General features: G+C 45.8%; 1 long non-coding RNA gene across 1 annotated transcript; it reads left to right on the top strand.

The window, feature by feature from the left end:
- Nucleotides 1-5,457: 5,457 nt before the first annotated feature.
- Nucleotides 5,458-11,252, top strand: LOC139054725 (uncharacterized). The gene is made up of 3 exons (XR_011511457.1): nt 5,458-5,686; nt 8,079-8,114; nt 10,617-11,252. It is a non-coding gene; the product is annotated as an uncharacterized lncRNA (long non-coding RNA).
- Nucleotides 11,253-12,339: the final 1,087 nt, after the last annotated feature.

The following is a 12,339-nucleotide window of genomic DNA, read 5'->3' as shown; positions in this document are numbered from 1 at the left end:
GGGCGTCTGCAATGAAGAGAAAAGAAAACGGCCGCTGTGCTTTAAAGAAAGCGGGCCACCCACCACGCTTAACCCTCCACATATTTATCACGAGAGTGAAGCAACGACAGCGTCGACAGAGGCAACTACCGGTGAGGCTTCTAAGCAAGGTTCAAAGAACTTCTCGGATTGCCTAACGCCTTCTGCTCGAGCTTTTCACATCACGTGAGCACTGATGAGCAGCGGGGGAAAGGGTAAAAAAGGCGGCTCCCCTTCGTTTTCTTATCTGGAAATGATTGATGCGTTAGAAAGGGGCCTCCGATTTATTTTTATCCAAGAAACGAATTTACTCAGTCCAAATTTATATCTATAGCTCGAGAAATGAATAGCGCGAGGGATACTGCTGAGCTCCTTTCCCCACCAGTTACGTGAGAAAGGCGCTCATTTTTAATAGTTTCCGATCACACATCACTTTGTTTTCTTCTAATTTCGAATTTGTTCCAACTCACGTAATAAGGTGCTTTCAGGCGCTTTTCAATGCGCTTTCCGTTGAAAGGACAGTACGGGCAACAGGGAGGGCAGAAACTTGGAAGCACGTTATTTATCACCGAGAACAAATGGTCCCAGCTCAGAACGCGAGGCATTGTGTTACGCAGGCCCGAGATGCTGAACTCCGCTTCATCACCTAGATAACTAAATGACGCTGCTTTGTCGACGCTTCGTAGCTGAAAGCTGGCCGTAAGTTAGAGAGGTAACTTATATTTTTGTATGTTTTTCCTTATCGTTCTTGTTACGCTCGCTCGTTAATCAGCTTGACTCTTCAGAGCGCTTGGCGAACAGTGCATGTATCCGCGGGGCCGAAATGCTCACATTTAGTTTTCTCCGTGCGAAATAATTAATGCGCTGGACGTTTCAGGTATGTCATTTGAAGTGAAAGAATATACGACTCCCCACGAAAGCTAAAGGAAACTTGGAGGCGCGGAGGAAGGCCAAGGAGGAGGAGGAAAGAAAGGAAGAAGGCAGGGATGTTGACCTGAAAAACCTCCCGTTGGCTACTCTGCACCAACACTTCGAAATATGCAAATGCCATGCAGCTGGACAAAAGCAAACTAGTGTTTTTCACCATTGTTTGAAGATGAACAGCTTATTATTTTTTTTGCATTCCGGCTAATTACCTAGTTAGCCTTAATTAGTTATTCAACTTCTCAAATGTTATAGTTAGATAAAAAGTGTCAATGAGAAAAATTGTAGAGCAACATTAAAAACTCCCGATACAGCATTCTTGTCGCTCAATACGTGCTAAATAAAAGCGTTTTTCTGAGCGCGAAACAAGCCCGCGAATGCACGCAGAGTGCCTCGAGCGGCCAGTGGGGGGACGATTTTGCATGTATTCGCACGATAGATAGCTAGCTAGCTAGCTAGCTAGATAGATAGATAGATAGATAGATAGATAGATAGATAGATAGATAGATAGATAGATAGATAGATAGATAGATAGATAGATACTGTGGGGAAGAAAAAAATTGGAGGACGCTTAAGCTTCGCCTTCAAGAGTGGGACGCGACAGCGTTCCCGTCGACCCGCCAAGGGGTATAAGACAATGCGCTACGGCACAGCAATCACTTACGATGCGCCCCGCATCGGACTTAGCGCCCACCTATCACGCGGTGAGCGTCGAGCAACGCAGCGTTCGGCGCGGCAACGAAACGTGCGCCTGAGCGAACGAAACGAACCAAAGAACTCGGTGTCTCGGAGGGGAAACGATCTACGCCAGCCAAACGTCGTGATCGGCACGGGCAGAGAGATAGATAGTAATCTAAACCGGGAGCACGGCGAAGCGTCGTCAGGGGAGAGGGAGTCCCGCGACGCGCCTGGCAGCGGTCCCAATGCGCGCGCGGCGCGCCTCCTGTCGGGGCAGCGCCGTACATTGAGAGGAGGGGGTCTTCTGTGTTTGCCGCAAGATGGCTCTGCGTGTGCGGAAAGCGCAGAAGAAATTCAGCGGAAACGCACTTCGCAACTCGTGTAATTGTGACTTCTGTACGTTACATGTTCATAATTACCGATATACACCGCAGTATAACTTTCCACGGCTCGTTTCGAAGGCAACACCGCATTCACTAGACGCGCGTTTGCACCGCTTGGAAGCATCGAACTCGTGGCTGAGTGGTAGCGTCTCCGTCTCACACTCCGGAGACCCTGGTTCGATTCCCACCGGGCGAATCTTGGAAGTTGCTTTTTATGTATGAAGCGCCTGCCGTGATTTATCGCTCACGGTCAACGCCGCCGACGCCGACGCCGACGCCGACGACACCGGCTTTTCTGCGGCACGAGCTCCTTAACGCTATCGCGTTAATACGCGGTGAATTAGCGCGCGCGCACAGGTGCACCAATCCGTCAAAGGCGTTCGCACAGGCCGGTCTCTCTCAGGAAACACATAAATGCCTTCACAGCCTTGCAAACCGAAGAGCGATGTTCCGAGTAGCGCCTGCATGATCAGCGGCCGATCGTCCAGTCATCGCAATGCTTTGGAGGGCGTTTTTCGTTGCGATCGAAATCAAGGAAGGCGGCACAATAGCCACTCTGTGTTCTTTCGCAGCCACTACGTCCCGCGTAGAGCCTTTGGAAGCCAAACCACACGCGTGGAGCTGTCGCCTTCACGTTTTCTGTCCACTGGTGCTTTGAAAAGTCGGCCCGACACGTGACCCCGCGCTCGCCGGACTCGGCCCAGTGTGCTTGGTTGTCGGTAGGTTTTAATGGGCATGTTCGGCCATGCACTGCCAATTGCTCTCTGCACATTTTCTGCCAGTATGCTTGTGTAACTTCGGTCGTTTATCGCTACGTATGCATGCTTATCTACTTCGTTGCAACCATAGAGTTTCCTACAAAAATTACTAGAGGCAACTCAGGAGCTGCGACGGTTCTGCTACCATGGGACGTTGGTTATACCATGGTTATACCATGGTTGGTTGGTTATATGGATTTTCGTGATCTTTGTGCTTGTGACTTCACACGTTCTTGTGGTCTTCTTTACTATGCTTTATCTGCCTTGATTAGCCTAAATTATGAAGCAATACCATTTTTTTTTCTAAACCAACAAGGTAATAAGGCTCTGCAAGCATGCATATAATCGCTGCGAGTTGTGTCATTTATAAACCACTATCGTGTTGGAAACGATCAGTTTGCAAAGTCACAAAGCCGTTTGAGGTCAGAAGGACGAAGTTTAGGCAAATCCATGTACACTAACCACCATTCCCACGTCGGATGAACTGCCATGCTTGCATCTCCCGTAGACACTAACGCCAGAGTTACTGTGGTAATTTTGGTAGGATGCTCCATATTTGCACCATGGCCTCCAAGAGCACGCGCACGCGTGCGCGTCTCCCGATCCCAGAGGCTACGGTTGCAGTGTGCGAATGCGGGAGCTGCACGATGCAGTCACGCCCGTTGTCTTTTCGCACGAACGTAGCTGGAGAGCGGCGGTAGGAGACGTTAAAACCTACCGTGACATTATCACGTTCTGAGGCGACTTTTTCTTGGCTTCAAGTTTACCACGTCGCACTCTCTCCTAACTTGCTTCCTTCATCCATGATGGTGGGCTTGGTGCGATATTATGTACCGTGTCACGAAAAGTGCTGCAACCACGAGAGAGCTATGCATGTAATTTGTCTACTGACTTCACAGATGCCCGACTGCACTGAGGGTATGTGCTGCGCAACTACCGAAGCAGAAGCCCAAGCAAACCAACCAGACGGCATATAGTTTCTTGACTAGTAAAATTAGAAGCCCTAGTAAAATTAGATACAATATGCTTATTGCTCTACTTAACTATTATCATATGGTTTTAACATTTTTTCACGTAGTGTTATCTGCACATAGCTCACAGGCTCCTTACACTGGATCGTTGCTTGAGAGAAGGAACAGTTACAAAAGGTGATTTTCTTATTCAAAGAAACGCAATGCAAAATAAATTTACAGAGAACATAAGTACAATCAAGTCCATTAGTTATCAATATAACATGCTTAGCATGGAAGAAAAGGTGAATATGGAAAAGTAAATTCAAGCTTTTACATCGCAGTAGGTGACTAATAGTGGGAAACATGTGACAGCACTGAGTATTATATAATGAATAAAAAATGCAAGGAAATAGGAAAAGTAAAAAAAAGAAAGAAAGTTTGTTGCGCCACCGAGCACTCGAAAGCCGTTATATTGTTTATACCTCCAGAATAACCGAGTCACATATCTATAGTATAAGTAGGCTGTTTTCAATAGGCTACTATTGTGCACAAAAATACAGTAGCCCGTATAGGGCTGAAGCCCTTTTATTCCAAGCTAAACACCCCTCTTCTGCTTCCGCTACCACAGACAGCTTCGTTGTCTTAGTTGAATTGCTTACAATTCCCATGGCAGAAAACCTGGAAATACATGTATGCTGAATATATTTCCCTTCTGGTAGTGCAGTGCAATTTTACAGTTGGTATAAAAAAAAAGAAAACAGGAGCGGTGACCACCGGCTTTACTAAAGAACACCTTGTGTCTCCATTATGCATTTCGTGACAGCTTTAGATACGACTAGGGTTGAGGATTGGGCGAGTTGGTATTGTATTCTAAAACTGGTACAGTGCAACATGCAAAGGAAGAAACCAGACGAAACGGCCAGATTAAAGAACAGAGCGCTGACTTCCGACTGGTTTATTGGCAAGTTGCACGAAATATATACCTAAAAGAAAGCATCAGGACATGTCGTCACAACACTTCACAAAACGCCGCACCGATAGAAGGCTACACCATCAGGAGTCACGTAACACGCAATTCTGTCATGCAAAGTTAAACTGATCGAAAAACGTTTAAGCTTGCATAACAGAATTGAGCGTTCTGTGACTCACGATGGTGTAGCCTTCTATCGGTGTGACGTTTTGTGAAGCGTTGTGACGACATGTCTTGATGCTTTCTTGTAGCTATATATTTCGTGCAACTTGCCAATAGATCAGTTGGAAGTCAACGCTCTGTTCTTTTATCTGGCCGTCTCGTCTTGTTTCTTCCTTGGTATGTTGCGCTGTACCAGTTTTAGAATTTAGATAGGACAGCGCCACCACTACCGGTATATGCTACATGTAAGAAATAAACGACCAGATGTAACATTTTCTATTTTTGCGCGCACGGCCCTTTTGTCTGCAAGTTTCCAAACAATTCGGTACGTCCATTCACGTTTCAGCACAAATTCACGCCACCAGGCAGCTTTAACAAACACTTGCCTCTAGGGTGAAGAAATAATGGCTCTCTCCGAAATCCTTTCGCCCGAAAAGAACCCCTCGAAACAGTAGAGCACAGTTCCCCCCTTTTGTGGCGAACCGGGTGCCCGGCCGAGGCGCTTTGGAAAACGCCGGCCCGCTTTAAGGCCGCTTCCGAAAATTGCACCGTGCCTACAGGCGTGAACACCAGGTGTTTCGCTACACAATGGAGGCCTCGTTCTCCGGCGATACGCAGATGGAAAGAACGAGGACACGCCTCGCGTAGGGATTCGAAAACGAACGGCGCGCGAACCTCATCTACGCCGCAGCCGTCTCGGAAGTTCCAGTGTTTTTTTTTTCTTTTCAGGCCGCACCTTTCAGATAACGCCCACTTTGCGGAGTCTTCACCCAACTCCGGCTTTCTAAATGTTAATAACGATCTGCGTTGTTTCTGCTGCTGCCGCTTTCGTCTGCTTCGGTGAGTCGCTGGTTTCCAATTGCGCTAAAGAATGATCGTGAATCAGCTTAATGAAGCTGGCAGCTGACGCCGCACAATGAGGCCTTAAAAAAAGGTGACCGCTTTACTTCAGATGAAACGAACTCTTCACGCAAAATATTACGGGATGGGCTCGGGCTGTATCGGCCATATATGGACAGCACACACGGAAGGCGGGGACAGATGTTGCAACCTATGATTCTAAAGTGACAAAAATAGTGATGGATATGCACACACGTTTTTGAAGTAAGCAAAAGCGCTGCAAACGATACAAGAGCTGTGTCGTACACTTTCCAAACTTTTTAAAAAAATATCTCTGCTTCTCGTCAGTTCTCGTTTTGCCGCGCTGTTTCGACGTCACTCACTGCTGCTGACAGACACGTGCTTTCACTGCTTTGAGCTAAATAGTCAACGTCGCCAAGTTAGTATTGATGAGATCTTCAATGTAGCTTAAAAAGTGCCCTCAGGATTGCGAGAACAGGCAACCCGCTCGTTCGTTAGGTGCAGAGCTGAGAATGATGGAAACAAAAAACAAAAGACCCTCATTCGTTGTAGAGCGCGATACAAGGTCGTATGCGCGGATGGCGTATTTGTACCGATAGCGAACGAAGTAAATGTAATGATCAGTTTCCTGCCCGACGCTTTGCCCTTTCCATTACACATGGTAATGAGATCGTTTATTCGTGAAAATATGCAATGCGGAAGGCTCGACACTGCGGAATTAAATCAGAACGTATAACGCTTCAACTTCGCCGCACAGCATCTCCTTTGAACGGGTTCGTGGGTGCACATTAACATGATAACAAGACAGAGCCGAACTGAAAGGTCACGCCAGGCTTGATTTATTTCACTCGGCCCCAGAACTCTTTCGAAGGAGTTGAATGTAAACTTTCGTGGAGTCAACCGAATGGTAATTGAAATTCGCTACCTCGACGAACTCTGTGCCAGGCTGGGCTTTCTGCATAGAGAGCGAGAGAGAGAGAGAGAGAGAGAGAGAGAGAGAGAGGAAAGAAAGGAGAAGTGTGTTATTTGGTTTAAGGTAACTAGATCTGGCGCCAGGAGGTTGCCACATTAAGACGCATTGTGCTATACGTGGGTAGTAAACTTAAGGTGTCATTGTTGATGAGGTCAGGAACTGCAAACGACCCGCATGTCAAACCGAGACGGCATCCACGTTCACCAGGAATAGGACAGAATTTGCGGTTCTTGATGGCTCCATCGGGTGTCCTCAACATACATGCCTAATTTTAAACAACATAAAAGGAGTAACGGGAAGCGTTCATTCTTTATGCAAGTACAGAATGATAGATTTTCCAGTGTAGACTCTAACTGGAATGTTCACTGTATCCATTTTTACTTTTCAGTGAATGCTCTTGGAACAATCCCAGTATTCTTTATTTCTCTATGTAAATCTTTTTTTTTTGGCGTCATTAGAAGGATAATCAAAAGTGAAACTAATAGCCAAGATGTAGCAGAAACTCGCCTGGGTGGGCTCCTGTGTCGTGATTCGCGTATTCTCGTTGTTTGTTTCGCATTTTACCGTCCTGTGCTTGAAACTACGTATGTCTTCCTGGAAGAACTTGAGGCAAATTCATGCCGAGGTAGACTCTATAACATTTATGGATGTAAGAAAATGCTTACCATCAACTTATGTCATCATTCTTTAATTATTGCTTCATGTTTCAATTCTCGGTTCACTGAAATTTGCTAAATATGAAGGCAAACTTCAAAAAGGAACAAACAAAATAAAACAGAAGCCTACTGAAACGAATGACTTCAAAAAGGAACAAACAAAATAAAACAGAAGCCTACTGAAACGAATGACTTTATACGCGCTAGCCAGTCGAGAACTAAGCGGATTTTAAAACTCCTTGCAAGTTTTAAAATATAATGTTAGTACGTTTCGGTAGTCGGGAAAAAAGTAAATATGTTTTAATATACACCTAAAATCGCTTTGCACAAAGGACTCTTCAATAGAGCTTAGATACAGTAACTAAGGATTTTCTGAGGCACAGCAGTATCTGCCTCACAAAGTCACACAAGAAAGAAACAAAAACAGGAACGAATGCAAAGTAAGAATACAAATACGTGCAGATTACAGAGGATGTCTTTTTGTGATAAAAAAATGCGATTTTGCAACGACTACTTGATGTTGAGCCATAGCGTGCAAACATACTTCAGTTTGTTACGCACGACAGGTAAAAAATGTGAAAGTGCAACTACAAGTGTTAAATACACTTCCTTTGGATGAATCAGTGTATGTATATTTTAACTTTCCGAGCTTTCATTACGGATGGGTCGTCTGAGCATGGCTGAATATGCTTATCAGCGCCGAAATTTCCAACCCTTCATTTATGTTTCTTTCGTTACCTAGTCGACGGTGCCGTTCCAGACCCATTTCGGATAAAAGGTAAGCCGTGTGTATACATTTTAACTAAAAATATAACAGACTGAGAAACTTGACCTCTCAAAACTTCACAGTAGATTATAACGGATGTCGTAGTGAAGGGCTACGTAGTACGCAATTAGAAAAGCACCTTCATCGCATGCAAAGCGCGTTTGGCCAGACGGATATCTACACCAATGAACTTCTTTTTCTCTTTGTATTTATCTGCATACCGGTGGTGATTTAGTATGTCGATACGCAGCCCCAAAGCGTGGCTTCCGGTGAGTGGGGTGGCGGCAAAGAGTGGGCACTCCACTCAGCCAGGCAGCGCCGACAGAGTCACATGATCCCCCAACTTCGATCTACTTTTTTTCATAGTCCAGTGAAAAGAACCGGCCGCGTTGCATCACTTTATTTCCTCTTAAAAAGCACCGAAATTTACCTTCTGTTATCTGGCCGCGATAATTATCGGCATCGTGGTCTCCTTCCGCACGCCCAAAGAACAGAGGACAGCTTTAGATTAGCGTTTGTCGGCGTTAAACGTAATCACCTTTGCGGAACGTTACAGTGCGCGTCCTTTTAAAACATCTCGTTTACCGTACGGGAACGCAAACGTAAGGAATACGTTATAAAACATGGCGCCGTCTGGTGCCTCATGCCAAACGTATCCGAGCCAAGAGAATCCATTAGCAACCATCCTGTTCTTGCTGTACGGACGCGTCTCGTGAGGCCTACGGGCGCCGGAATCGCCAAACGATCCCAGAAATTGGACGCGCTTTACGTTCACGACGAAAGTTTCAAGTGAGTTCAGAAAAAAGCGAAAGCTCATTTCAATAGTTACTGGCGATCAACGTGAGTGAGAGCGTAACCATCACGAGAATTCACGCTGATGCGAGAGCCATGGGTGCCGCCATGTTCGACAGAGCTATTCTTAACGTCCATAAACATTACGAACGTTAACGAAGCATTAAACTCGCCAAATAACGCAAGTTATCACAGCGCACGTAAACCACAGAAACCAAGTAACGTTAGGAGCATGCGCAGGGAGGACGGCTCTATTTCTTTACGTACGTAATGCGTTTCAATTTGGTTGCGAACGCTGTTCTAAAACTGTCTAGTTACTTTCTCGCAGCTACGTCATTTTTTCTCACTTACAGCAAAGCTTTGTTCTCGCCAAGAATGGCGCGTTTCCTATAATAGAAAACGCATGTGGGAATTCTCGTTACTCTAATTTATGCCTCTTGCGTAGCCGTAAAGGCCAACTGCAACAAAATTTTTGATCACGTAAAATGGCTATCTTTAAGTACGTCAGATGCAGAGCACCCGCCATATAAAAATTATGTTTGAAATACGAGTGGATTTGTCACGGAAAGCTCGCAATAGTAGGAGTTTTTGACAATTAATCAGAAAAAAAATAAAAAAATAAACGCCGCCATCACAGTTTGCCGGAAGTGACGTATAACCCAGAATGGACGGCTTCTCCGCATGACGTCCCAGATTAGGCACTGCCCGCGGCTGCTCGCGGCGCACTGAGAAATCTCGGAGGCAACGTCCTGGTCACATAGGGCAAACATCAGGTGCGCGTGACTTTGCTAAGCTGGGTGCTGTTTGAAGGCGGCTAATAAGAAAAAAGAAAAGAATAGACAATTATTAGCCCTATAGCTTTGCCACAGTTACTTAAGTAGTATATACAGTCTAGCCTGGTTATAACGAAGCCACTTATAGCGAAATAGCGGTTATAACGAAGGGATTTCAATTTCCCATTCCCATTCTTGCATTTTCAATACATTTTGGGTCCGGTTTTAACGAAGTAAATAAGAGCGTGTCAGCGGATATAACGCAGAGATTTAATACCAATCGAAAAATAATCTGTCAATCAACACATTTTTGCGCTCTTGAGGCGATTTTTTCCGCGAAATTAAGAGCAAAATTCGGCTGACGGCGTCCTTTCGTGGCGTCGTCTGCTCTCCCGCGGAGCGAAAGGTTGCTTCACTGCATCGCATGGCACGCCGGTCTCGTGTTGCGCGGTCCTTGAACGGCGTCACTTTGTAGAGCGGTAGAGCACGCCGCGCAGGGGAAAAATGTAAAAAAGAAAAGAGACGAAAAGAGACGATGTACCTCGGGAGTCCAGAGTTGGATGGTATGGAAGCCGCAATCCTGAAGTCTGCACTCGCGAAACGTGTTCAGGGGACGCTGGACCACTTCTTTCAGCGGCAATAAATCGGTATGCCCATGTTTACATTTTTTTTTTCATAGTCCACATATTACGAAATAGCGGATATAGCGAAGTGATTTCCGATTCCCGCCGACTTCGTTATAACCGAGCTAGACTGTACTACTCACTTATAACATAGTTAAATCGAGGAGAGCCAGGGGTAATTGGAGACTGTTGGCAGAGGCCTTTGTCCTGCAATTAACATAAAAGAAATGTACTGATGATGAGAGCCAAAGTGAAGTTCCGTTGCTGTTGGTTTCTAACACGTTGTGGTCGCCGGCGGTTTTACAACTCCACGTGTTGCCACGCAGAGATCGAGATCACCTACCGGCTTCCGTGCACGGCAAACGTCTGCGGCGACATGTGCCACGTGCGCGGCTGCTTCCAGGGCGTGTGCAAGTATTCGCCGGACCAAGTGGGAGTGCCACGCGTCTGCATATGCCGCGGACACGCGTCATTGTGCGCCTGAGTGAAGTCCGCGGAGTGACGTCGGGGATTGTAATTGTAATTGATTGTAATTGTAATTGGAAGCGAGAAGCAATTGAATGTGCCGCAACTTTCACGAGACCGGTGCCAAACTAGACTAGATCTTTTCTGACTTTGTCGCGTAAAGCAAATAAACTCATTGCCATCACGGGATCGATCGAACAATAAATTGGTGAATGAGCAAAGAAATGACCAGTCATTATAATTAGGCCTTTAAAATGATACGGTCCATCGACATTGCTTGTACTTCGAAACCTCGCCTCCCCCTTATCCACACTTCCACAAATAAAATTTTAAAAAAATTGTATATAGGCGAAAAATTCTTGGACAAGAATGACGAATGCAATCAGCTATAAGCAAAACATGGTGCCGCATGGCCCTCAAGGAGCCAGTTACATTTCGCATCACAGCTAACACTTGTATTGAAACGTTGCTTTTAATGCATGATCGCATACGATTCCGCATATAAAGAATATATAAAGCCCCTTGTCAGAGAACTAATTAAATCAAATGCACTTTTGAATGTCCTGTTTTCACCATGTTTCGTTCGTGTCCACTGTATCTCACAGGAACACCAGTCACGGGTGTTTCACTGCAATGTTTTGGCATGTTAGACGCTTGCAGTAACTTAGTGGTCAGTACATTTGAAAATGAAGTTGCAGTAATTCGACACAAGAAGCACACCGCAACACACCGGCATACCCGCCGTGGTTGCTCAGTGGCTATGGTGTTGGGCTGCTGAGCACGAGGTCGCGGGATCGAATCCCTGCCATAGTGGCCGCATTTCGACGGGGGCGAAAACACCCGTGTACTTAGATTTAGGTGCACGTTAGAGAACCCCAGGTGGTCGAAATTTCCGGAGCCCTCCACTGCGGCGTGCCTCATAATCAGAAAGTGGTTTTGGCACGTAAAACCGCATAATTTTTCTTTTAATACACCGGCTGGAAGAAGAAGCACTACGGGTACAGAGTCTGCAATCCCGTGTATCTCGCGCTGCGTGCGTCGACGCAACGATATGCATGCGCGGAGAGACATGCAAATGCCAATAAAGAAAGTAACGTCAAAAAATAGCTTACCGTATCTTTTAAGAATGTCAAAGTATGCCTATCACTCCTCATCAAATAGCCCATTTGCTTTTTGTGTTCGCTTAAAGCGCTTGCGATTCCGAACAACGAATGCTGCTTAGTGTCTCGTGAGCTTGCTCAGCGTGAATGCGCAAACAACTTTCTCTTGTCCACGTCCGTATACTGCAAGGTACGCACAGGACATAATGCTCGTTTCTCTTCCTTCCGGTTTTTACTCGTTCGATTTGTCCGCAACTTGCTCCACTGTTATGCACTGTGATTGCACGGCCTGATTGCCTTACGACGAACCCCGCCCCTTTTCGTGGGGTTGTTTCGTTGCTAGGGCAATTGAGGCGGCGTGCTTCCGATAACGAGAAAGATGCTCCAGCTTATTCAAGTTCAATTCAATTCATTTGTTTGACATAAGTTTCATGATTTTCTCATAATGACGGCCCGAATAGAAACACACTCTTAGTGACTTAGT

This window comes from Dermacentor albipictus, chromosome 1 (assembly GCF_038994185.2).
Source record: "Dermacentor albipictus isolate Rhodes 1998 colony chromosome 1, USDA_Dalb.pri_finalv2, whole genome shotgun sequence".
Taxonomy (NCBI): Eukaryota; Metazoa; Arthropoda; class Arachnida; order Ixodida; family Ixodidae; genus Dermacentor; species Dermacentor albipictus.
Note: the sequence above shows the minus strand (reverse complement) of the source record. Positions and strands in the feature narration are given on the sequence as shown.